At 39.0% G+C, this 27,600-nt stretch overlaps 2 long non-coding RNA genes across 2 annotated transcripts; one reads left to right on the forward strand and one right to left on the reverse strand.

The window, feature by feature from the left end:
* Positions 1–20,431: 20,431 nt before the first annotated feature.
* On the reverse strand, positions 20,432–22,396 carry LOC140697914 (uncharacterized). The gene is made up of 2 exons (XR_012075293.1): positions 22,290–22,396; positions 20,432–20,505 (listed from the first exon to the last, which is right to left on the reverse strand). It is a non-coding gene; the product is annotated as an uncharacterized lncRNA (long non-coding RNA).
* A 111-nt stretch (positions 22,397–22,507) lies between these two features.
* LOC140697915 (uncharacterized) lies at positions 22,508–27,155 on the forward strand. Its single transcript, XR_012075294.1, has 3 exons — positions 22,508–22,596; positions 23,430–23,671; positions 27,016–27,155. It is a non-coding gene; the product is annotated as an uncharacterized lncRNA (long non-coding RNA).
* The last annotated feature ends 445 nt before the right edge of the window (positions 27,156–27,600 follow it).

Raw genomic sequence — 27,600 nt, forward strand, 5'->3', positions numbered from 1 at the left:
GAAGAGGGATAAATTGGGAGTTTGAAATTTTCAAATATTATGTGTAAAATAGATAACAAGTTTCTTCTGTACAGCAGAAGGAACTATATTCAATATCTTGCAGTAACCTATAATGAAAAAGAATATGAAAAGGAATATGTGTATGTACATGTATGACTTAAGTATTGTGCTGTACACCAGAAACTGACACAATTTTATAAACTGACTATACTTCAATTAAAAAAAAAAAGTAAATCACTCTCTTTTTGGGCCCAAGACTGTGCCTTTGGAGACCATAATGAGAGCATTTATATAATTATAAATGCATTTATAGTTGATATATGAATTTATACAATTCTATGATTTCATATAAATTTCATATAATTTATAGTTGATTGACACCTAAATACTTTTAAAATTTACAAATTATTACAAAGAAACAATTCACTAACCCCATGGTTAGGTAGGACATAAATTGAATCATATAATATGCCAATAACACACTCAGCAGAAATCTTTCCATGATACTAGCTTGGAGTCTGACTTCTTGCAGCCTTGTGCTCATCAATTCGATTACCATGAATCCCTATGTGGTGGGAATGCATGATCAGAACATGGACCCTGGATTGAAATCCGTGTTCCAGTACTTAGGATGAAGGCCAGTTGTTTAACATCTCTAGCTTCAACTGCATCCTCATTTACATGGAGTTAATAACTGTACTTTCTTTATGCTATTGTTTTGCAGATGAAGTGACTTAACATAGTTTCAGTGCTTAGAACAGTGCTTGCTGCAAAGGCAACACTGAATAGATATTAGCTGTAATTATTTTGTGTGATAGCTGTAATAGGCGAAGAATGAGAAGCTAGCCTTCAAAAACAAAAACAAAACAGAAAAGCCAACCTTTTATTGATTCGAACACTATACATTCCTAATCCAAGCCAGAGGATCTTAAGAAAATCCAAAGCCATAGACTGATTCACAGGGCTCTGAACACGTAGGACACAGACAGCTGCTGAGAGCAAGGCACGTTTTATGTCGTAACTACAGGTCCCAATGTCATTCTAGGAACCTCCAAAGATACGCCATTACTGATGTTATCAGAAAGTATTGCTTGTTACACTGTGTTTTATTGAATTTAAGATGCCATGGATTGAAACAAGTATCTCTGCTTCAGAGATACTAATTTGAAAAACTGCGTGCCTGAGAATCACTGAAGTATCAGGAGTTTGTAAGAGGACATCTAGCTGGCGAGCCTCAGGGAGTCCTCTGCATTCTAGGTAGAGCTCCCACCCTGGAAAGGAAGCCTCCCCACGATGCCGTTGCAAAGGTAACCGCCGAGCTTTGAGTTCAGCAGTGAGACAGAGAAAGCTCCCAGAGGAAGACTCGATTTTACACGAGGTGAAGAAATTGAGAAGAGCATGGAAAATTCTCAGTGAGCATCAGTGGTTCCTACTGCAGGTGTTAAAAAACTACCCGAGTGAATTCTGAGACCCAGAACTATTTTTCCATCTGTGGAAAGAGTACATTGTTCCAATCAAAAGTGAAACAGCCACCCAGGAGGGAGGAACTCTCAAACTTCTCTTTCCACTTTGCCCTTTGGGTTTCTCGTAGCCCCAGGTTTGGACGGCACCCATAATTACTGTCACCTGGGCTGGCTGGTCTTCATCTAATGGTACCAGAGCCAAGAGACCCTGCAAACAGCCTTAATGAATGCAAATGGGTCAGGAGGTCCCAAAGGCCCAGATTCTGTTTTGCAACTGATTCTTTTTATATTCCAATTCAACAAATATTAATCAAAGAATCTGGACTACATGCAGGCTATTGTTTTAAGAATGGGGCCAGGTGCAGAGTATTTTGTCCTCAGGGATGAGAAAGTGACTCCAATTTAGTCTTCACCTGAGAATTCATTCTGTGCAGGGAATGAAGGGAGTGTGAACCAGGAGTGAGGGGAGGGGAGGGGTAGAGACAGGGAAAAGGAGGTTTACATCTGTAAACAGTTCAATTGTCTTAATGTCTTAGACTGCCCTAAACTTTCAGAAGTGGTAGGGAAGCCTTCCTTCTGGTCATCCTTTGTAATCCACCCATCACCAGTTTGTAAGAAACTAAAAAAGTGGTCCCAAGTTTCTCTGCATCTCATACTCCCCCTACCCTCACCAGACTATGACAGTCTAATTTACAAATGGGTACCATGTTCCCTATATAAGAATATGGCATTTGGATCCACCTCCCCAGCTGGTTGGGAAGCATTTTTGTATAAAGTGTAATCCTTTGAGCAAACCTCTGAGTGAACCTACTGCTTCTCTCCAGACCAATGAGGTATCATTCAAGACTGAGTCATTTCTTCTTTTTTTCTTTCTTTCTTTTTTTTTTTTACTTTTTTAAAATTGAAATATAGTCAGTTTATAATGTTGTGTCAATTTCTGGAGTACAGCATAATGCTTTAGTCATACATGAATATATGTGTATTCATTTTCATATTCTTTTTCACCATAAGCTACTACAAGATATTGACTATAGTTCCCTGCACTATGCAGTATAAACTTGTTTATCTATTTGATATATACCAGTCAGTATCTGTAAATCTCAAACTCCCAGTTTATCCCTTCCCCCCCCCCCCGGTAACCATAGTTTGTTTTCTAAGTCTTGAGTCTGTTTCTGTTTAATAAATAAGTTCATTTGTCTTTTTTGTTGTTGTTTAGATTCCACATATGAGTGATATCATATGATATTTTTTCTTTCTCTTTCTGGCTTACTTCACTTAGAATGACATTCTCCAGGGTCATCCATGTTGCTGCAAATGGCATCATTTTATTATTTTTTATGGCTGGGTAGTATTCCATTGTATAAATATATCACAACTTCTTTATCCAGTCATCTGTCAATGGACATTAAGGTTGTTTCCATGTCTTGGCTATTGTAAATAGTGCTGCTATGAACATTGGGGTGTATGTATATTTTTGAATTAAGGTTCACTCTGGATATATGCCCAGGAGTGGGATTGCTGATCATATGGTAAGTCTATTTTTAGTCTTTTGAGGAATCTCCATACTGTTTTCCACAATGGCTGCACCAATCTGCATTCCCACCAACAGTGTGGGAGGGTTCCCTTTTCTCCACACCCTCTCCAGCATTTATCATTTGTGGACTTTCGAATGATGGCTATTCTGACTGGTGTGAGATGATAGACTGAGTCATTCTTAGTGTAAAACCTGGAAGATGAGCAGCAGTGTAATTTATCATTACTTTTAAAATTAGAGTAGAAAAAATGCATCTTATTCTTATCCATTGAAAAATAACTTACTTGTAGAACCATTAACAGTTATGTTTCAATACTTTCATAGTTATTTAATGATAGTATCATTCTTACCCTATTACAAGTAATTCTAAATGGTTTAATGTCTTCCGTTTATGATTTGGATCCAATGTCACTTGAATGAGATCATTGAACACCTGGAATTTGGAAATCATATATTTACACAAGGAGTTTTAGAAAATCAAACTGGTGTTTATTATGGCAGGGCATGGCAGGTGTCTATCATGAGACTGTCTCATTTATCTAACTCAAATTTTTTTTTCAACCTCATGAATTTTTTTTTCCTTTAACAGAGGTACTGGGGATTGAACCTAGGACCTTGTGCATGCTAAGCATGCACTTTACCACTGAGCTATAATCCCTCCACCTCATCCTATGTATTTTTAAAAGACAACTGTACAAAACATAAAAATGAATATGTTTGGTTAAATTGTCTCTAGTCTATTTTATAACTAACCCATCAATGTTATTGTTAAAGTTTCTGTATCACATTTTCCTCATTGGCAAACTGAGTCAGTAACATAGTCACAGCCTGTCAGCTCCAATTTATAGATTGTCTTTCAAGTTCAGTGACCTCGTGGCAAAGAATTTGAAGTTTTCTCTGCCGTCCCCACTCTTCCTGGTATTTTTCTGAAATGCCTGAGCTCCAGGGTTTATGCCATTATGTCTGAGTATATAAAAGATGGAAACAATAAAGCACATGACGTCACGTAAACTATGTTACTTTGACTTCTAAGTTTTCCTTAAATATAAATCCTGGCTAAGGCTGCCAAGAGGTCTGACAAAGGTCAGCCTGGTTTTATTCTAAGTGGGTGAAACCGGAATTCCTTGGCCTTATAAATTCTTGTGGTCTCCACGGACACCTCTTCCTTTCTAACATCAAGTTCATTTTCAGTGTTTACTCAAATGCATTTGGCCCACTAATACCTCTTTTAATGAGCATGCGGTTCCCTGCCAGAAGCCCCATTTGGATCATTTACTTTTCCTTTGTTGATCATATCAAGCAAATCATTACAAATAATAATACTGTAATAACATAGTTCTTTCCAGGAAATGTCATCTTGCTGATGGCATCTAAGATTGGATATTATTAAAACCTGACTTGGTTTTTCATCCTGACTGCACTGCAATTTAACATCCCTTGAAGAGAGACAGCGTGGAGAGATTTTCTGGCTTGTGATCAGCATTTCAGGTTGGTGGTCAGATGAAGGCTCTGATAGAATCCTTCCAAAATGTGTTGCGCACACTTAGATTCCTTGTTCTGTGTTGACTCGAGCTGTTTTATTAAAATCCCTTTATAAAAACAGGTCATTGAGGTAGTTTAGAATTAAGTAGAAGTTTTTTTCATTTAAAAGTTTTTTTGGACCAGTATGATCCAAATACCTTTATTATCTCTTAATGGCAAAATATGCCAAGCAATGCAAAAACTTTACCAAAGGTTCCATTCTGGAATAAAAGCATTTGCTTCTGTCTTATATTTCATCTACTCTCATTCCATCTATTCTGATGTTCAACCTACTACACAGAAAGAGATTTTCCTGAATTAAAGAAGGAAACAGTGCTGGTCTTAATAAATCGTACAAAATCTGTCCATAGCAATATTTGTTTCCAACAGAACTTTTTCATGTACACTTGTAAATCACTTCTCCAAAAAATGACAAGAATTTCTTTGTTGGCAGTAGATGGATAACAAGAAAAAAGGGGTAGAGTCTAGGGGGAAAAAATGTTTAACCTTAATGTCAGGATCTATTTGGCTATAATTACAGAATATACTATCAAACATAACAAACAAGAATTTCTGTTTCATTTAACCAGAAGCCTGTTAAAGGGTTGACGGGAAAGCTCAACCACATCAGAGCCCTGACTTACAATATCTATTGAATCCATTCATTCTTTCATCCAACATGCCTTTGTACATTCCCTTGGCCTCCTCTGTACCAGCCACGTCCTAGGAGAAGGTGGCACACACTGGTCCTGGGCCCAGTACCATGCTGGGCTCTGGGGCTGACACGAACAAAAGGCAAGGTAGGGGCTTTCTAGTTCAGATGTTAACTCCCTCTTTACCAAGAAAAGGCTCATCTAAATGAAACCAAAGTAGAACAGTCTGAGGCAGTCGTCAGACATTCATTTGACAGTCACAGACAGTATCCATCTGGGTATGGATTCTGGCAAATGTAAAGCAGAAAAAGAATTTTCCAGAGGGTTACTGAGTGGCTCACCAAATTGACTGGAAGGCTGGAGGATTGTGTTTGGAAAACAGAACAACACCAAAGGAATCCACAGTCAGGGTCACATAAAAGGAGCTGCTTGGTTGCCAAGCCACCAGCAGACTCCAGGTACAAGACACGGCCAGTGCCAGATGACTTCTAAATTGTCTTGGTCTGGTCGCATGGCCAGCCCCTTCACAGGGCAAGGTCACATCTACTGTGAGCTTCCTCTCTGTTCTAAGCAAGTTAGTGTTATCTCAGTTCATTCTCCTGATAACACCGGAAGAAAGTAACTGTCCCATTTTACAGGTGAGGACACTGAGGCTCACAGAGACTGAGCACCTTGCCTGAAGTCCTCAAACCTAGGCAGGCCAGCTCCACTGCTTCACCTGCCTCTCAAAGTCTAAGTAGGAGCCTCTGAGTTCCTGAGCCAATGGCCTGTGTCCTAACTGCCAGGAGTCAGGAAAAGCACACTTGTGACCTTTTTGGCTTCCAAAACTTACACACAGCTGATTCTCCAACATGGGAAGGGAGATCAAATGCTGGCAAGGAAAAAGCTGCAAATATCACTCCAAAGACCACAGAGAGAGACATGAAAGAAGTAAAATAAGTAAAAGATCCAAACTTGGGGAGAAATACCCTAATTATTCTCAGAGTAGCATTTTCTGTATTCAGCTATATTCCAAATGTTTATTTCAGCCTAGGAAAATCTCAATGTTTTGTTATCGTCTAGGGGAAGGCAACTTAAAGTCACTTATTAGATTTTTCCCCTTTTTACTCTCTTTAAATCGTGCCAAGACAATTCTGATAAAAGAACACTATCTAGTTTGAGTCTTCAAACCAATGCAGATAAAAATGTCCTTACTCCATCCTACATCTCCAATAGCTGAATGATTTGCAAGAAATCATACACTCAAATGTGAACTCGGAGATAGTTTTATTGAACACGAAAGAAGGTAAACCCACCAAAACAAAAGAGCCTTGTATCTATTCTCCCCTGTAACTTTGGCTATGGAGTGGAAGGAAAGAATGACCATTTGATGGATGCAAAGTTCAGCCAGCCAAGTTGAGCCATCTTTTCTTTCTAAGGGATATAGATGAATAATTATGACCAGATCTTGCATTTGCCTCTCCCCCTAGCATTTTGTCCTGAATCTATAGACTATTTCAATTTGTATTCCAATAGTAGCACAGAAAAAAAAAAAGCCCTACTGCCCGTGTTCACATTGATCAATGCTATTTGTTCCCAAATATAGAGATAAAGAAATTGCATTATCCCCAAATGACTTCTTGGACTTTCGGATCCAACATACATCACAATATAGACAATGCTGCTATGTTTTGGTAGCAGAGGCAGGGGACGCGAGCGGGATCAAGGGGAATTTGAAACTCTTTAGAAATGGAATCCTACTTCAAATCATGAGAACAAAATTTTGAAGAAAATGCTAATGTCTTCTTGGATAAAAGTACATAAATAAGTATCTAAAGTATTTAAGTATTCAGTATTTTTCGTCCAGAAGAAACCGTGGCTTGGTAAACGTGAACTTGAGGACACATGCCACGGGAGCTGGCTTAGCTAAGTTAGGAACAAGAGAAACAAACTAGGAACACGTCTCAGAGAAGAATTCCGCTCTCATATTTCCTTTTTCATATTTTGCAGACACTCTAACCTCAATTTCCTGCAACATCATTACTCTCCACTTAATAAACAACTGATAAGGAAAGATCAAGTCCTGAAATTGGTGACAATAGTCCTCACCTGACTTTTTCTAAACTCTACAGTTAGCGCTAAAGTTTGTTTTGATTTAAAGCCGAGAGCCCATGACTTTTCAAGAAGTTTCCTGTTTTCTTTTTAGAAGAAAAACAACCAGCATGAATGATAAGAATTTGTGGCAAACTCTAAATGTAAAGCCTTTTGCATTTAAATATTTCCACCGATTTTAGTTCTCACCACAGGACTCTGGCTTTCAAATCTTCTTTTCTTTTATAATTCCCCAAATATGAGTTTCCCTGAATTTGCTTCTTGACAGCTTTCCAATAGCCAAAACGGGTAATTGACTTTATTGTATTTCTAATAACATGGGCAGTTAGGGCAAAGGAATCTCATTTGTTTCTGACTGTTCCTAATATTTGTTTTTCATTTGTAGGGGTAAACATTCTGAAAGGAAGTTTTTGGTGATGGGAGAGACATAATATTTCTATTTAAATTGACTTTCATTAAGGAAACTTTATACTGAGTTGAACCCAACCTGTTATCCTATTCCTGACAGGGATATATTCTGAAAAATCAGGATTGCCTTCCATGAAGTTAAACTCAAATGCTCAAAAATGTACTCAGAAAAAAACTCTAGTTTTTCTTAATAATTATAATCATCCATAAACTTATTATCTTTGTTGTTTAACACAGAGCACTTTCTGAGGTAATATGTTCCATGGACTTATTCTTCACATAGAAAAATCATTCTTGTTTGTCCTAAAATGACTTAAGTGAGCTTTCTAGTCTGCCTATAAATCTTGGAATATTTGGAAGCTTATTTTAAATATTTTCGTTATAAGGCATCACATTTTACCTTCCCTTAGGAAGATTGACAAATTAAATGGTTTTTATTTTCTCTTCTTACTTTTTGTATTTTTATGCATTTCTATACATTCATAAATAGTTCATTGTAAACCTATTCGCTAGTAATAGCAAGTCCATAGACATGTTATCTGGTCTTATTGACCCTTGATTTCTTAATTAGCAAAATGAGAAGATTGGATAGAGTTGATCTCTAAAGTAAGTTTCTATGGTTAAACCAAACTTTCAATAAAAGCTTAAACTTATTCACAATGTGCGCTCTATTTCGGCCCCACACGACTGTCACCTTGGAGAAAAGCACACAATGGATTTGTGGTGAGTTGAGTTTATTCAAGGTCTTACTGAGAACTGTAGCCCAGGAGACAGTCTCTGGGCGAGCTCCGAGGAGCTGTTCTGAAGGGGTTAAGGGGGGAAATCAGCAGATAAGCGATTTTGGCGAAGGGCACGTGTGACCATGACCAAGGGCACATCTTGGTAAGAGGCTGCTGCTAGTCACAAGGAACAAATATTTTAGTGAATGGTTTTAGTGCTTTTCTAAGTATGGGAAGATGCAAGAATCCAGGTTCATAAAACATTTCTCCTGAAAATATCTAACTATCTGAAGGCCAGTTCTGCCAGTTTTCCCAGAGCACGGAGCACCTCATTCCTGATCTCTGCCCTGAATTCCTTCAAGGGTGTGTTGAAGGTCAGAGATTGCAGCGGCTAATGACTTAATTCTCGTAGAACTGGGGGGCAGCAGGCAGCCTTCTTTAGTTGACACTGTTCTTCAACAAAAACATGGTAAATGCCAAGGTCACGCTTAAGGAGACATAAATCCAAAATGTTTTACTTAGTTGATTTATGATTTTTACTTCAAATTCCTTAAATAGGTTCAGTAAATGTTAGCAAAATGATAGAGAAAGTTAACAGGTTTTTCTTCTGCCCTTGGCCCAGAAATCTGTATGTTAACCTTTCCTATTTTTCCTCTCTGGTGTCCTTTCATTGCCCCCACGTTGGTGAAGTTAAAAGTTACAAAAAGCTTCTGTATGGTCTGGACTTACAAAATGACCTCTTTCACATGGAAGAAATCTTAAAATACATTAATAAGAATTACTTTACCCAATATGTTAAACACGGAGTCTTTTGCAAGACGTATTTATTAAAGTGCAATTAAGTTCAGCCTCAAATTACGCAAAAAAATTCTCAAGTGGTAATATTAAGATACCTTTTAATGATATAATGGAGATCTTGTACTATATAAAACAACGTTTATACAGTTAGCAATTTACTAGGTAGTGCTTTAAATGGCCTTCATGGGCACACTGATTTATTTCTTATTAGATTTGAGTTTCTTTCCTTCTAAGAGCCATTGTTGGTTCTATAAACTTCACCTATATGGTAACTAGCTTCATGACAGGGCAGGTATCAATGGCAAAGCAGTCATCTGATACTGTAACAAATTTAAATTAAAGGATCTTACAAATTATACCAAAATAAATTTCAGGTGAGTCAAAGAGTCAAACATAAATGAAGAGAAAAAAGAACGTCTTTTAAAGAAAAAGTCACAGTGGAAGACTTTTGAAATATAACTCAAAATATAGAAACCAATAAATAAAGAGTCGCCAATCTTGGCTACATAAAGTAATACTGAACTGAAAAATACTGGCATTCCTTATCACTGACAAAGGGCTCATTTCCCGAAGGTGTAAAGATACTCCCAAATTATTAAGGAAAAGATCCACAAACCAGTAGAAAAATGGATAAAAGATGTTACCAGGTGGATCACAGAAAGGGAAATGCAAACAGCTTTTGGACATATGAAAAGATGCTCTACCTGACTGAAAGGAAATGCTAGCTCAAATTTTACTGAGAATTTTTTTCCAATGGTCAGATTTGCAAAGATGAAAATTTTAATACTATAGTATTTAAGTGCATCCTTTTTCATTACTGATTAGGTTGTACTTGATGCCTCCATGGGGGGAATTTGGTAATAACCACTAACATTTAAAATATGCATACCTTGTCAGGGAGGGATCGATTAGGAGTTTGGGATTAACAGATACACACTACTATATATAAAATAGATAAACAACAAGGACCTACTGTATAGCACAGGGAACTATATTCAATTTCTTGTAATGAGCTGTAATGGAAAAGAAAAAATGTATGTATGCATGTATATGTATAACTGAATCACTCTGCCGTACACCTGAAACTAACATTGTAAATTGACTACACTTCAATTAAAAAAATGAGAATAAAAAAATTTATGCATGCCTTTTAACCTAGCCAATTATATACACACACACATATACACAATCTACAAATAGACTGACACCTCTGTAAAATGATATATTTTAAGGTCATTTATTAATTACAGTATAATATTAAGTAGCAAAATAACAGGAGTACCTTAAAAGTCAATCAAGGGTTGGCTGATTTTAAGAATTATGACATTCCGTATGTTGGAATAATACTAAACAGCTATTTAAAGAAAGAATGAGGACGTTCCTTCTATTCTGATGTGCAGCAAAAATTAAGATACATTTTCAGATTAAAAAAAGCAAAATGCAGAGTATCACTTGGGTGAAAAATGGGGGTGGGGAAACCATACAAGTAGTTATTTGCATATGAGAGATTATCACCGGAAGGACATCCAAGAAACTGGTAACACTTGCCTCTGAAGAGGGGATCTGGGGGATGGGGAACAACACAAGGCGCAGCTTTTCAAAAGTTGTGATCAACTGAGTACTCGGTGCTTATACAGTACTGCCAGGCACTGGCACACGCACCGAGGACTTCTGCCCTTTTGAAGACACAGGGTATTAGAAAGAGGAAGCCAGCAGATATGATATATTAAAAAATCATTGTTAAATTACTCGGCCTTACTTGTAAATGCCACTAACAGAGAAGCTAGAGACAGAAAGACTTGGGGAAAACATCTGAGCCATCATGGAAGAGTCAATATTCCAGGACGGGGCAATAGCACAAAAATGTCAGGGACGAGCCTGCCGGTGCCAGGAGCCTGCTAATGACAACTGACACTTAAAATAGTGGGAGTTAGTGACGTCTTTCTCTTCTTTCCCTTTCTTTCCCTCCACCATTCCTTCCTCCCTGCCTCCCCTTCCTGAAGTCCGCTCCTGCCGCTTTCTCTTCCTCTTTTTCCTCCTCCTCTTGCTTCCCCCCGCCTTTTTTTCCTTCTCCTCCTCTTCCTCTTCTAGTTCCTTTTCCTTTCTTCCTGCAGATTCTTACCATTCATATTTCATGCCCATGAGTCTTTCAAGCACTTTAATGATAGGCAGGGACCCTCCTGTCTCCAGCGATTTTTGCCAATATTTTCCCAGGTATAGAAAGAGGTCTTCATTTTCCCTGTGTTTTGAGTAAGTACATATTATCCAGTAGTCATGAGAGATCATTCTTATGTACCTAAAGCATAAGATATGGCCAACTGCTATAGATGGATGGATGGATAGACAGACAGACAGGCAGACAGGTAGGTAGATATGGTAAAAACAAATTGATCACAAAGCAAGTATTAGGAAGTGTCCATATTTAATAATATCAAAATTATATCCACAGCAATGGAAGTACAATAAAAGCTTCTCTCCCATTCTTGCTCTCTCTGGCTCGCTCCCTCTGATAAGCTATTGTGAAAAGAAATTCAATTAAAATGCATGTATTTTATACATGGAAGAGTGAAAGCAACAAAGTTAAAACTTCAGTATCACTGGCCCTGATTCAGCAGGTCAGAGAACCAAACTTCTAAGTTTTAGTTACTTTTTTCATCATAAGATTTCTTCCATCTTCCCACATCAATCTTGAGTTGAAAATTCCTAGTGATGGTCCAAGTCTGCAACAGAGACACACACACACAGCTTGCTTCCTACTCTGGAAGTCTTCCCTGTGCTGGAAGACTTCTGCTGGAAAGAATGCAGGAATCAAAGCATTTCCTTAAACAATGGAAGCCAAGATAAATCTACTTATTCTGAGAAACAATAGAAATGAAATTTCCACTGGGATCAAACTCCATTGAGCTGATTAGCATCTCTTTCATGCTAAGTATTTGGCTTAGATGTCAACGTTAGGGGTTCACAGAGGTAAGTCCATTAACCATTATCTTCAACATGAACATTCACCGAGGAGTAATTGAATTGTGTTTTACTTCTTCAAATGCCCTTTCTTATTCTTAATGATCAGTATTAAGTATCCCATCTCGGGTCATAATTTTTGTTTGATTCTTACATTTTTCCAGTTTGACTCTTATTCTAGAACAACTGACTAACCAGACCACCCACCAATTGCCAACTGGTAATATTTTGTTATATTTTATGTTGTGTTTTTAATCCATCTTCAGTAGACTTTACATTCCATTAATGAAAAGACTCAAGTTTCTTGATGTTGTTTCTATTCATCATGTAACCTAAGTGGACAGGAGTAGGAATCTCAGAAAATACCAGAAGATGTTAATATGTTCTTTGAGGGGAAGGACTAATGTTTTTTATTCACCCTGTACCAGGCAATTAAAACTTTTATCTTCTGTTCAATAAATCTGGTACTTAAAACAGAATTGAAAAAAAAAAAACAGAATTGAGTGCAACTTATCTTGATTTGCTGTTCTGATGAAGCAGATTCTTGTGGGTTCCTGAGTTACATCACATTTCCTGCAAGTGTATTTTTTCATCTGAGCCTGTTCCCTTCTCTTCCCCTGGGGCCATTTAGCCCAGGGTGCTCACCCTTAGTATCAAACCTCTGACTCCTGCAGTACCCTGGGCTTCGCTTACCCTTCCTCATTCTCTTTCACGGTGTTAATTCCCCCATCCCCTTCTTCTCCAGATCCATTTCTTTTTGTTGCCTATGTCTCAAATTTCTGGCTTGAAAACTTGGCCTCTTTATCTTCTACCGGCTTGCTTCACTTTTTGACCAACCTCCAAATGCCTCTCCAGGTTTTTAGACCTCTGCTCTCCTTTACTCTTTCCAACTCTACACATTTCCTTCATTTTAGGGGTCCATCAGTATCCCCAGGGAGGTTATACTCAAGCAGCAATTAGCCTTGGGCAATCAGGAAATCAGGGAATACCCCATCTTGAGAACTTGTTTCGAAAGAAGCATTCTACACTCATCTTTACACTGGAGTCTGTGTTCATCGAGGTCCAGCATAAAAGTCATGTGAATTATTGTATCCCCAGCATCCAACACAATGTTGTACTTGTTAGATTCTCAACCAAAACATGTCCACTGAGTAAATTTCTAAGATAGTAACATAAGATATTAATGCCATTTACCCACATAATTAAACCAGTGATTTTGATTTGTTGGCAAGATGAAGGTTACCATCCCTGACATTTATCTTTCTACTTCGTAGGCATAGCTGCATTGGGTAGTATAGAATACACACATGGTGAATTCCATGGATTCCTCTAGACCTCAGTAAATGACCTTTCAGCAAGAAAACTGTCTGATGGAAATCATGACACTACTCTCTGAGGTTACAATGAAATTCTAAGATTCCCGCATTAATAGCAAGTAAGAAAATTACTCTGGCTCAGAAGATTGGCTTAAAGATACTCAAGAAGTTTTAAAATAAGATATATAATTGGTCTAGGATGATGGCAGAATGTCTATTACTTTCTTTCCCTAGAACTTCTATTTTCTTAAACCAGCTTTCATAAGATTCTAAACCTTCCCACCAAACATTCCTTGTCTGAGACGAAGATACATAGAAAAGCATATTGCTATGGAAAGAGTTTATATAATCCCTTGAGCAATGACTTATGAAAACAGCATGGATAATATTGGTCCGTTTCTGTAAAATTGTACAGAGAGAAAGAAATGTCTGGAAGGCTTTTAAAAATATATATACAGTTAAGTGCCCAAATCTTGTACAGCTGGTAAAATTTTTACTTTACGTACACCCATGCGACTACCAACCACATAAAAATATGGGACATTTCTAGGACTTCAAAAGTCTCCCTCTGGCCTCTTCTCTGAAGAACGTTTCCCAAAACATTGAGTGGTTACCCTGTTGGGGGAATTTTAGGTGATTTTCAACGTTCTTCTTCATGCTGTTCTCTGTTGCTGAAGTTTTCTGCTCTAGTATTACCTATATAATCAGAAAAATAATCATATTAGTCTCTTTGTTGACTTTTTGAGCCGGACTACTAATGGACCAACCTCAAGGGGCTTGAGGCACCTGAATTCCTGATTCTAGCGTTTACCTAGCTTTCAATATTGAACTCTTTTATTGTTCTTGTTTTTCTTTGTATATTTCTTGCTTTCCTTGTTTTTAATTTCTCCTTAAAACTTAGTAAACCTTTCTTTTCTTTCTAACAGTCTGATCTGTTCAGAGCAATATGCCCATGCTTTCTGAGCCTCGTAGGAAGAGCCGCATGCTTCTGGACATTGTGTGATGCTACAGACTGAATGTTTGTGTTTTCCAAAATTCATAGGTTAAATTCTAGCTCCCAGTGTGATGGTATTTGAAAGTGGGAACTTCAGGAGGTGATTAGGTCGTGAGGGTAGAGCCATCATGTATAGGATGAGTGCCCCTATAACCAAGACCCCAGAAAGTTACATTGCCCTTTCCATCATGTGAAAAGACAGCCCTTACCAGATCTGCCGGACACTTAATCTTGAACTTCCCAGCCTCCAGAACTATGACCAATAAATTTCTGTTGTTTATAAGCCACCCAGTTTGTATTTTATTATAGCAGCCTGAACAGACTACAAAATGCGGCCATCTGAAATCAAAGAGGAGCGAGCCCAATCAAGAAATAGACACAGAGTCAGAAAAAAAAGAAAACAAGTTATAAGATTTTTTACTGAAAAAGGCATGTTGAAGAAGGCAGCTTGGACCTGCAGCCATAATCATCCTCCCGGTCCCGAAGGCTGTAAGTTCAGCTTAAACACCCACAAACCCATCCCTCTCCAGGACGTGCTCCGCTGGATGAGAGGTAAAGCCGACGGCTTCGGATCACACTGCTCCGAGAGAAACGGGGAACCAGGTCACTGAGGACTCAGGGTTCTCTCTGATCTCATCAAGCAGATTAGTCACCAAGTGGAGTCAGGTGACTCACAAAGTGGAGGTGGATGTCAAAAGAGCAGAAGTTGTCCGCTTAATGTTCCCTCAAGGGAACTGGAGTGGAAGTTCTCTTTTATGGAACCATGAAGATTCAGAAATACGGTCCCCTCGGCTCTCTGGATACCTGGTTGACTGATCCATGAGGGCTCCAGAAATCGAGATTCACTGATTCCAAAGGAAAGAAATCTGCTCATCCTTTTCTTCTCTATCTTTCACTACAGGGTTTCGTAAAGCAAATTGATAAATAAGTAAACAAGTGAACAAATAATTTCAGTGAGATAAAAAGAAACTTCAAAGGACTGAATGGAATCTCGTACTTAAAGGACATCTTCAGTCATCCACAGGCTTGAAAGCCACTGAAAGTATCTGCATTATTGAAAAGACAAAGCAAAGAGAAGCTGGCTTACTGGTAACTGATCCCCTTTGTGCCTGAACTCCCAAACGCATCTTAATCTCATTGTCACAACCAGGGATGATGAGTCACTGCAGTATCTATGTCAAGTGCAGTTGGCAGTAGATTAAATGCTGAAGCTGAAATTCCCACCAAGCCTGTTTTTGTAACCTGTGAAACACATTCGAACAATTCAGGACCCATTTCCTCTGCTAACTTAAAATTGGACCCAGCCTTCAGCTGGAGAGCATGAGGATACTGAAAAGGAAACAAATTTTTCCTTCGAGCAAAGAACTTCAGGGTGGGGTGGCAAAGGGAAACATTTACAAGATAATGAGTTGCTTCCCCTTCAAAGGTTTCTCAAAAAGACTGCATGCATATTTGTTTACTTATTTTGTAAGTTCACTTCACTGAAGTATAGCCTACATGTAGAAAAGGGTGCAAACAGCGAGAACCTGATGAATCTTTTAGAATGAACACGTCTGTTTGCAACCAGCCCCAAATCAAGATCCAGAACATCACCAGCACTGCTGAGATTTCTCATTGCCTCCTCCTGTTCATGAGCTTTCCTGCAGAGACTGCTACTCCGGCTTCTAACACCACACGGTAACTGTGCCTAATTTTGAGCTTCATGTAAGTGGACTCAGACCGTATGTACTCTGTGTGTCTGGATGGTTTTCCTCCGTGTCATATTTGGGAGATTCATCCCTGTAGTTACGTGTAGTAATAGCAGCAGTTCCTTCCTTCTCATTGCTATTTAGTATTCCATTGCACGAATATGTCACAGTTTATCTATTCATCCTACTGTTGCTGGACATCTGGATTGTTTCCCGTTTGGAGCTGTTAGGAATAAGGCTACTGTGTGGATTCTACTATACGTCTCGATGATTACTGGTATTCATTTCTGTGGGGTTTATTCTAAGGAGTCAGTCATAGATCACTAAGCTTGTGGTAACTCGTTACAGCAGCAAGAGGAAATTTCTATAAAGAACTTCTCATATGTTTATTGGCCATATGGGTACCCTTTTTTGGTAAATGCCTGTCTAGTTAAGTCCTTTGTCCACTTTTAAAAGGCACATTGTTTAAACAGAAACAGACTCACAGACATAGTAAATAAACTTATGGTTACCAGGAGGAAAGGGGGTAGGAAGGGATAAATTGTGAGTTCGAGATGTGCAAATATTAACCACTATACATACAATAGATAAAAACAACTTTCTTCTGTATAGCACGGGAAACTATATTCAATATCTTGTAATAACCTATAATGAAAACAAATATATGTATGTATCTGTATGACTGAAACATTATGCTGTACACTAGAAATTGACACATTGTAACCAACTATAGTTCAATTAAAAAAATAAAATTGTGTTGTTTATTTATTTTGATTTGTAGGAATTCCTTATATATTCTGCATTCAAGACCTTTATAGATCATAATATTTTTCATGCATTTCTCCCACTCCATGGCTTATTTATTTTACTCAATGCTAGCTTTTGGTAAAACAAAGTTCTCAATTTTAATCACGTCCAGTATATCTACTTCTTCCTTTATGGTTGCTGCTTTTCATGAACTTTTAACAGCACCTGGCCTACAAGGTCATGATGACATCCTCTAAGTTATCTTCGATAAGCTTTATTATTTTGATCCATCTGGAATTGCTATTTGGATATCATGTAAAGTAAGTGTCAAGATCCACTTTTTTCCATTTAGATAACCAAACAATCCAGCCTCATTTATTAAAAATTTCATCTTTTCCTCCTAAATAGCAATAACATCTTTGTCACATACCAGGTATATGTGTAAATCTATTTCTGGACTTTTTTTCCTGTTCTGTTGTTCTGTTTATTCATCTTGGCATCTGTTCAGAAAAGAGTTAACAAAGCAGGCCTGAGGATGCTGTCTTTGATAGGCTGCATATATGGTTGGTCCTTGGCTGGCGTGTGGGAACTTAGATTTAGGAAGAGTTCCTATCACTCCCAGAACTATAAGAGGGTCTCACTGTGCCTGAACTATTTGTACAAACAATACGGTTTGTGCTAAACCCTGGCTTTCCCTCTAGGAGTTTGGAACTTGGGAGCGAACTTGGCAGAATATGTAGAATACAGAATACTAGAACCTGACAAGCCCCCCAGTAAAAGTCCTGCGTAGTGATAGTGATTCTTTGATGAGCTTCTCTGATAGACACCATCTCACACGTGTTGTCATAACTTGCGGGGGAATTAAACACAACTCCGCTGGGAGAGGACTTGGAAGTTTGCCCCTGGTTTCCTCCAGACTGCGCTTCATGTGCTTTTCCCACGTCTGATTTTGCTTTGTGTCCTTTGTATCCTTTCACTGTGATAACTCATATCCCTGAGTATGACTACATGCTGAGTCCTGCACGAGCCCTTCTAAAGTGTCATCAGATCTAAGAATGGCCTTGTGGACCCTCAGTGCAGCATCAATATCCTACTGTCTTAATTACTATAACTTTATGGTTTGTCAGATTTGTTCTTCCTTAAGATGGTCCTGGCTATTTCTTAACCCCTTGGATTTTTTTGTGAATTTAAAGACGAAGTCAATGTCCACAAAATTATACCTGCAATGACTGTTTTTGGGATTTTATTTGATCCATAAATCTGGGAGAGTTGATATTTCTGTTACATTGAGTTTTCCAATCCATTAGTGCAGTACAGCCAAATCTATTTTCATGTCTTTCAATTTTCTAAATAATATTTTGTAGTTTTTTTTTCTTTTGGTGAGAAGAAGAAATGCATCATTGCTCTTGGACTTCTGGCTTCCATAAGTCCCCATTGTAGCAAATGTGCACTTACACTGAATTGTAATGCAATGATTTTAAGTAAATTCATTGAGTTGTGAAACCATCACCAGAATCTAGTTTTAGAACATGCCATCACCCCAACAGTTTCCCTCTGCCTGCTTGCAGTCAGTCCCCACTCCTACACTCAACCTTGGGTAACCACTAACCAGCAAGTCAATAGATTTCCTTTTTCTGGACACTTCATATAAGTGAAATCATACAATACATGGTCTTTCTCATCTTTTTTATTTAGCATAATGTTTTTGATATAACGTTCATCAGTGCTGCAGCATGTAACAGTACTTCATTTCTTTTTATTGCCAAATTGTATTTCACTGTATGGATATATTTCATTTCCAACAGGCACATGAAAAGATGCTTCACATAACTAATTATCAGAGAAACCACATGAGACATCACTTCACACCTGTCAGAATGACTAGTGTTAAAAAGACTACAAATAACAAAAGTTGGAGAGGATGTGGAGAAAAGGGAACACTTATATGCTGTTGGCAGGAATGTAAATTGGTGAAGTTATTGTGGAAAACAGTATGGAGATTCCTCAAAAAACTGAAACTAGAACTACCATATGATTCAACAATTCCACTCCTGCTTATACATCTAAAGAAAACAAAAACATTAATTTGAAAAGATATATGCACCCCGATGTTCCTAGCAGCATTATTTTCAATAGCCAAGGCATGGAAGCAACCTAAGTGTCCACCAGCAGATGAAGGGATGAACAAGATGTGGTGTATACACACAATGGAATGTTACTCAACTATAGGAAGGAATGAACTTTTGCCATTTGCAACATGGATGGACTTGGAGGGTATTATGCTCAGTCAGAGAAGGACAAATACTGCGTGGTATCACTTACACATGGAATCTAAAAAATAAAGCAAACCAGTGAATATAATGAAAAAGAAACAGACCCACAGATATAGGGAACAAATGAATGGTTACCAGTGGGGCGAGAGAAAGGGAGAGGGGCAAGATAAGGGTAAAGGATTGCGAGGTACAAAGTATGATGTATAAAATAAAAAAGCTACAGGGATATATTATGCAGCACAAGGAAAATAGTCAATAGTTTATAATAACTATAAATGAATTAAAACTTAAAAATTGTGAATCACTGTATTATACACTTGAAACTTATACAATATTGTACCTCATCTATATCTCAATAAAAAAAATCATTGTATTACAATTTAGGGTAAGTGCACATTTATTTACAATGGGTGAATTTTCTGGTATGTAAAATTATATTTCAATAAAATTGCAAAAAAAAATAAATAACCAACATGGAATCAGAGGAGGGGATGTATAGAAAACACAAGTCTGGCAACATAATTCATTAATTGTTAATAATTATTGAAGTTGGATGATGGGTATTGGGGTTTCATTATGCTAGTCCTACTTTTACATATGTTTGAAATTGTTCTCAGTAAAAATGTTTAAAAAGGTAATGAGAGATTAAATTAAAATTGCTTTATAAAGACACACTCTATGAGGTATTCAATATAACTCAATTGTTGAACCTAAATTTAACTTTCAAGCCATTCCATTAAACGTGGCAACATTCATCAGAAAACTGGGCCAGGAGATGCAAATAACTGGTGTGTTAGCTGGATCTATATTTACATGTTGCATCCAACAATTTTAATTGGCTTAATACGACTCAAAAATCATGATGTCAAGAAATCATAAAGCTTAAGGGGACTTAGAGAGGTCACCAGATGACCACTGCTCTGAAAGGGCCTCACACAATGAAGCTATCTTTTCCTTTTTAAATATTTGGAGATGTACATAGTAGAGTTATTGAAAATCCCTTTGGTATTTTAGGTCAACACAGTCTGGCTGTGTGAATGAATACCTTCCTTTTATCTACCAACAGCCAAGTCAAACAAAGAATTAAGAAGCCAGAAGTAAGTTATGCATCCATTCTATGTTTGGCTTTCAATAAAAAAGGAGAGGCTAATGAAGGAAAATTACTGAGAAATTAGCACATTTATTATTAGAGAGTTTTTAAGAGATTTTGTTCTTAAGATATTAGGATACTTGATTGGCCCATGGGACGGATGTACTTAAACCAGTGATTGATAAGTGGAGAAAAGAGATTTATTTATCTGGAGGGTTTGCCCTGGAATAGCCAGCAGTAAGATAGCACCATCTGTTAGAAAAAAGAAATGTCAGTCACCAGTTACGAATTTTTGATACATGAAAAAAATATTTGTTTTTCCAAAGCGCTTGATAAAGAAACTTATTAGGGATTAGAGGCCACAAGATCAGTGGAACAAGTACCAAATTGTGTTTACATATCACATCTCCCATGGAAACAGTCTATTTGTACAGGCTGGGCTGTTAAACACACACAAAATCTAAATTATGTTACATTTTATACATAACTTATATATTATTTATACACAATATATAAAAATCTTTATTCATGCTTGCAGCCCTTTAGATATCTTTGAAATGTCCCCACCTTTACTTCCTTCCACTTCTTTAAACTCTGGAACAACTACATTGGTCACGCAGAATCTCTGACTTCCTGAAAGTTTCTGATCTTGATTATTTCATATTATACTCCTACAAACCACTGCCAGATTTGAAGGGACTGTCAATAAATTTTGTCAGTATGTTAAAACCTTCTTTCCAAAACAAATAAATTAAAACATAAATAAATAGACATTCCCATGGCAATATCCATCCTTGGGAAAGATGATATGTTAATTTTGTATTTTGAACAAAATCCCTGTTCTATTACAATGCATAAACATCTTAACGTCAGAATACCTGGTCTTCCTACTTGAGTTCAATAAGCGTAAGAAAGAAAGAAAATACATTAGCACTCCTCACAATAACCTGGAGGTCAATCTTTTAGAGCCAAATTCTTTCCTCAACCTTTCAAGGTTCCTAAAAGAATCAATGTTTCTAAAATTGTTTTCTGTGCTAAAAATAGATAAATCCTCTGTAATTCCAACCACGAACACAGAAAATTCTCCAGTTCTTTCCTGGAAGATATCAGCTATTTTGCAAAATAAGATATTTCACAAAATTTGTCTAGCACATAGTAATTCCTGTCCTTCAAATTTAGGAGCCCTAAATTTATAACTAGTTTTGATATAAAATATTATAGAAGCGTCAAAGTACATATACTACAAAAAAGTTCAGGTGTCTTTCAGATTATATAAATATACCAGAGGAAATCTTATCGATGCTATTTACAGTTTCTGGATCCAATTTGCCAGCCACTGTCTAATTGCTCACTCTTGTGAACTTGCAGACGCATTGTTGATTCCTCTGTGGAATTATCCACTGGATTCAGATTAGGAAGAACCCACTGGAAAAAGTCAATGGAAGAGATGTCAAGGGGTGTAACTTCCCATGATCTAAAAATGGAGACCTGGGGTAGGATGTCTTGTTACAGTAGGAAAGAAGTAAAATTGAATGGAGGGTAGCCAACCCTTGCAGGAAAATCCTGACTCCTATCAGAGGTGTCGACGATCTGGAACAGGCACCCTCCTTCTCCCCTTGCTTGACGGACATGGCTACTCGGTAAGAACCGAGCCTTAATCTGACCTGAAAATCCAGTTCAACCAGAACAGTTGTCTCCAAAGTGGACAGATAAGACGGTTCCTAGCAGGGTAGGAAGAAAACATCAGATGGCCTCTTTCTAGTTTTAACTTCTATTTTTGTCAATGTTTTCTCGTATATGCAATAAATAGCAGTAATTTATAATTAAATGCATATAGATAAGTGGAGGTGAAAGTAACTAAGTCGCATGTTTTACCAACAGAAGTAAGAAATCAAAGAAGTCTGGAGTCTGCTATTTTAAGGTGCCATAACCAATAAACTGGAATTTTTAGAGACGACAGAATCTAATTGCCATCACTACTCTAGACTCTAATATACTGCAACCTCTTCCGCTCAACAAGCAAACAAAAAACTTACTGCTTTACTTCCCGATCAAAAAGAAGAGCTTCCCCTCTCTTCTGCTCATGACCAGTGTAACCACAACCATGTTAAAATCCTGTTTTTCTCCCAACCTGGAACCTTACTTCTCATTTGGTGACTGTAGCTATGAAGAAGCATCTTGGAACATTCCATTTTTTTAGGTAATAATACCATCAGCATCACTAGGAAAAAAAGATCTAATTTACAGGGTGTCATTTTGCAGGGTCTCATCTATCTACGTGTGGGCTGTGACATCCGCTGGTGCTGTTTACCAGTATTTCCAGCTCTGCCTTCTAGGTGCAAGGTAGGACTGGACTTCCACTCCCACTAAGGGCGGGGCCGTAAGACTGATCTGGCCAGGGGACTGTGAACAGTGTCACTTCTCTTCTGGGGCATTGGACCCCCAGTGCGAGCTCTTCGGGGCTCTCTCTCCCTTCTCCCTCTGGCTTGGTGACCTTCTCCATCAGCCTGAATATTTGAATGACCACTCTACGCAAAGCCCCTCTGTCAACCACCGGGAATACACAGCATGAACGAGAAAGAGACATTTGTTGTTTTAAGCCCCTAAGGATTGGGGGTTGATTGTTACCAAAGCATGAGCAGGTCAGCCCCAATGACAGCTCGAGAGACACCTGAAATTCCACTCAAAGCCCAACAGGTCACAGCTACAGTTTTGGTTAATAAGCTATTGTATGTTGCAAGAGATCCAGCCTTAATATAAAAACTACAGGAAGTTCTCTATTAGTAAATTCCCCAAAGAGACAAGTTGGCCCCACCTATGCCTGTAGTTTTGAAAGGGGAATTCCTCCCTTGGAAATTGCAAAGGGGAGTCTGGTATCAGGTGCCAGGCTGGTCTGCTCAGAGAGCAAAAAAAGCAGCAAACTGTCCTGTTTGATCCTGACTTGGAGTTTTCAACCTCGAGACCTCGCCTCCTGAGGTGAGAGCAGATGCGATCTGCAGAACCGGTTTTCTTCCCATTTTAACTTGGTCTCACTTTAAGTGAAAAGAGAATTAATCTGATATAATCGATTCCTCCCTCAAAAGTCCACCTAGATTTCACAGGGGATTAGTGACCAAACGTATTCTCATACTGTTTTGTTTTCCTCCTAAGTCGCTATGTTTTCTTCACCCCCGTAGAATATGAAAGGAGAGACCTGTGTGAGGCTGGTCCTCACTCAGGCACAGGGCGTGAGAACGGGACTCAGGACCTCTGTGTTCAGGTCACAGGTCCATCACTAGCCAGCTGTGTCACCACACAAGGCACTTAACTTCTGTCAGCCTGTTTCTTCACCTGAAAAGGCCGCTCATAATAGTGTTCTCGCCCCACTGTGAGGCTTGTCAGCTTCTGAGGCGGCATTATCACGGAAAAGCATGAACAGGTGAGTTACGCTATTGGCAGCATCATCCGTTGTGGATATTTACTGCATGTCAACACAGATTTACTGTCTTCTCGTGACATTTTCAGTCAAATTGTTTCTGGCACTCCTCTACAGTTTCTATTTGTGTATTTCTCCTGTCTAATTTTTCTCATCTCCATTTACAGAACCAGAAACTAGTTTCTCCCCCAAACAGGAGAGGCCAGGTCAAGGCAAAATACTCAGCTTCACCCTCTCAACCGCAGCCATCTCCCCCTTCCTCTGGGCGTCAGCCCTCTTTGAGTCAGTTTCAGGTGTGTGCAGTCACCTGGCGTTTGCTGTTTCTTTGGCTGCTGTCCGTTGCCTTCACCCCCAGGATGTGGCTTTCCGTATTCACCCTCTTGCCGCGTGACCTGACAGAATCACGTGTGCTCATGAAAGTGTCTCCTGCCTCTGTTGTGGCCTTCCTGCCCCCACCTGCCTCACTAACCAGAAGAGAAATGATATAGTTCAGGTTTGGGAACAGACAAAAAGGGAGAACAGGATTTTTTTTTAATTCAAGAATAGTCAGTCTACGCTGTTGTGTCAGTTTCTGGTGTACAGCATCATATTTCAGACATACATATATTCCTTTCCATATGCTTTTCTTTAGAGGTTACTACAAGATATTGAATAGAGTTCCCTTTGCTCTACAGAAGAAACTTGTTGTTTATCTATTTTATACACAGTAGTATTTGGGGAAGACAATATTTTGAGAAAGGGGAACTTGAATCATGTTCTGCAAACCACTGCGTTCATAGCGCCCAAACAGGGGACACCAGCCAAGCCACTGCGAGATGTGATGGAGATGAAGGTCTGGGCCAGAGCCGAGGGCCAGGCAGGGGTAAATTCTACACCGATCACCAGCAGAAACAAGAAGAATAACCCCAGCAACTCTGAGCAAATCAAAGGAAAACAACGTTTCTGGTTTCTTTTCTATAAGGGATGGAAAATATATGTTGAGTGTCTGCCTGCCAAAGGAGACTTTTGGAATTTATGTGGCTAGCCTTGCGCTTCAAAGCTTTCAAGGAAATGAAGGGAATGCTGTGAGGGGTGTGTGCATGTGTGTTCGATTTTAAAATGATCACTTGGGCTAGTTAAGAATTTCTTTTCAAAATTGTAGAATAGATAAACAAGATTACACTGTATAGCACAGGGAAATATACACAAAATGTTACGATAAATCACAGAGAAAAAAATGTGACAATGAGTGTGTATATGTCCATGAATGACTGAAAAATTGTGCTGAACACTGGAATTTGACACAACATTGTAAAATGATTATAAATCAATAAAAAATGTTAAAAAAAAATTTCTGGTTTTGCGGTGTGTTATCCTGTTGTAATTTTTGTTTTGTTTTTTGCTTTGAACGATTTGGAAAACGTGACATTTTCAGGGAGGAGAGCCCTGATAGGAGGGAGATTCAGGGAAAAGGAATCAAAACAAGGCTGGAAACTCCCCTAATGTTCAAGCATCACAAAACACATGACCACGGAGGCGGTGGCAGCTGAGGAATCAAGGCAGGCTTTCCCGTGAATCATGTATTTCTTTATGATCACAGCAGTGCTTCCTGTCCGAGTCAGCAGTGCACTCAGGGTGGAGTTCATGAGAAAACCTGTCTTAGTCATGAAATACCAATTTTCAACTCTGACAGAGCCAAGCCACATTCTGGGGGAACATCGTGTCCAGAGTTTGCCAAAAGATTTTTTTGAAGATGTTTTAAATCTTATGTCAGGCATGAAAGGGAGTACAGAATTAATTCAAGGCACATCCCCTGCCCTGCAACAGCTTTTGGAGGGCCTTCTGGGAGATGTGGGATCTGAGCCTTGCTGTGTGCGCGTGGGGCAGAGAATCACAGTGAAAAGCAACACATCTGACTTGCTTTCTGTAGCCCCTACTGAATGATCAGCCTATCGGAAGGCAGACCCTCTGAGCCCATCCGCTCTGCCTGCTGGTCCTCTGGTTTGCTTTCTTAGCAGAGAAGGGCATGATGGTTCAGCTGTCACTACGAAGGGCCAGTCTTACATGCATTTGCCTGTCTGGATGACAAAATGGAAACGGGGAGGGCTCCTATCCAAAGGAATTGGCCCCGCACCTGTTACAGCATCTGAGGTTCTTTATTTAGAGAGTTCCTCCTGTGTGGGCAGAGTGATCAAGTAGAAAGAGCTTGAACTGCAATTTCAAACAGACCTGAGCTCACATCTCAGCTCTTCTGCACACTATGGACCTTTAGCAAGTCACTACTTTCATGAACCCTTATTTCCACGCCTGTTATCCGGGGTTCACGTAGGTGGGGAGACGATAGGAATGAGGCATGTACTCTTCTCCTTCCTTTCTCTTCAAAGCCTAGTAGGGTAAATACTCCAGAGCTGAGTAACATCCTCAGACCCTGTGTTCGGGCAAATCGGACGTCTCTGTAGGGAAACTGATGACCACCTTCAGCTGTTATCCAGAATACGGATGCGCTAACCACTCAACGATGTAATATCTTTGGCAAAGATTTCTCCCTCGTGATTTTCTTCCCACTTATTCCCATAATCTTCTCACTTCATTAGACCATCCTGGAGACCAAGAACTGTGTCTTACTCACTTTTGTCTTCCTGACACATGGCATAGGAGGTACTCAATAAATGTCTGTTGGGTGAATGAAAAAAAAAATGAAGAGAGTAAAAGAGAGGCAATGTTGGTTTAAGGGGAAAGTACCCAGGACGAGAAAGAGGAAACTGAGGCGGTCCCCAAAACAAAACAATTTTTTGCCTAGTTTATGATTTTATCCGGAATCAGATCCGCTGCTGCTGCTTTAGAGCAAAGATAAATGACTCCTGCACCGGCCCCGCCTCCCCAACAGCCCCACGTGCTGCTGCTGCTGCCGACAACGGAGATGAAGATGGACCATGGACCGGGATTAGGAAACCACCTTATTTTCAAATGACTGGCAATTTTTGCAACTGTTTGGCTGCTGATTTTAAGATTAGCAACACCCGCTTTATAAGCCACACCTGTTTCCAATAGCTTGAAGACACTAAATACCTAACACGTGTGACTTACTTGATACAAATACAGCCTCACTGGGGATGGGATGAGCCCCTGAAAGGGGTGTGTGCAGGATATTTATTTCTCAGGCTTCCGGAGCTTACCTGCTGCCCCCGGAGTAGTTGCAGGTCCAGGCACGGATGCAGGCTGAGTTGTGCCCCACGCTGAGTGTTAAAGCCCCCCATTCAGACATTACCTCCCCAAACAGAATCACCGGGTCAAAACAGGTAAGTCTAGATGACTCTCGGCGTTATCCATGCTGTGCTAACCCCAGCTCTCTCTCTCTGAACCCCTAGATTCTGCATTGAGGAGGGATTGCCAACAGATCACCACTTTCCTCAAAATAACTTTATTTCAGTCACCTCCTTGCCCTTTTATGACATCGGTTCATCTACACATCGCTTAATTTTAAAATTTAGGCCCATGGACTCCTAGTCTAAGCTCAACAAAATTGACTGTTTATTCTTCAAAAAATAAATAAGTAAGTAAAGTTTAGGGAGCAGGTTGGGTGTGTGGCGGGGGTCTCTGTACTCTTTATGCAAATAAGCCCACCCCTCCCAGAGCGCTGTACGTCAAGAAGGCAGGTGTCACTGAGCTCCAGGAGAATGTCTAAAGGCGCCTAGTTACTCACTACAGTGTAAGTGCAGTGTCCATGGCAACAATAAGAGGACCACACAAAACCAAAGGGCAAAAAAGGTCCACTCATTGCGGTCTCTTCCTCCCGAATTCACAGGGACTAGTTGGTAGGTAGGTAGGTATAGACAGCACTGAGTAATACATATTATATTGCAAATCTATATGAAATATAATGCAAGCCACAAATAAAACCCCATATGTAACTTTAAATCTTCTAAAATCAAGTTTGAAAAAGTAAAAAGGCA

This window comes from Vicugna pacos, chromosome 8 (genome assembly GCF_048564905.1).
Source record: "Vicugna pacos chromosome 8, VicPac4, whole genome shotgun sequence".
Lineage (NCBI taxonomy): Eukaryota > Metazoa > Chordata > Mammalia > Artiodactyla > Camelidae > Vicugna > Vicugna pacos.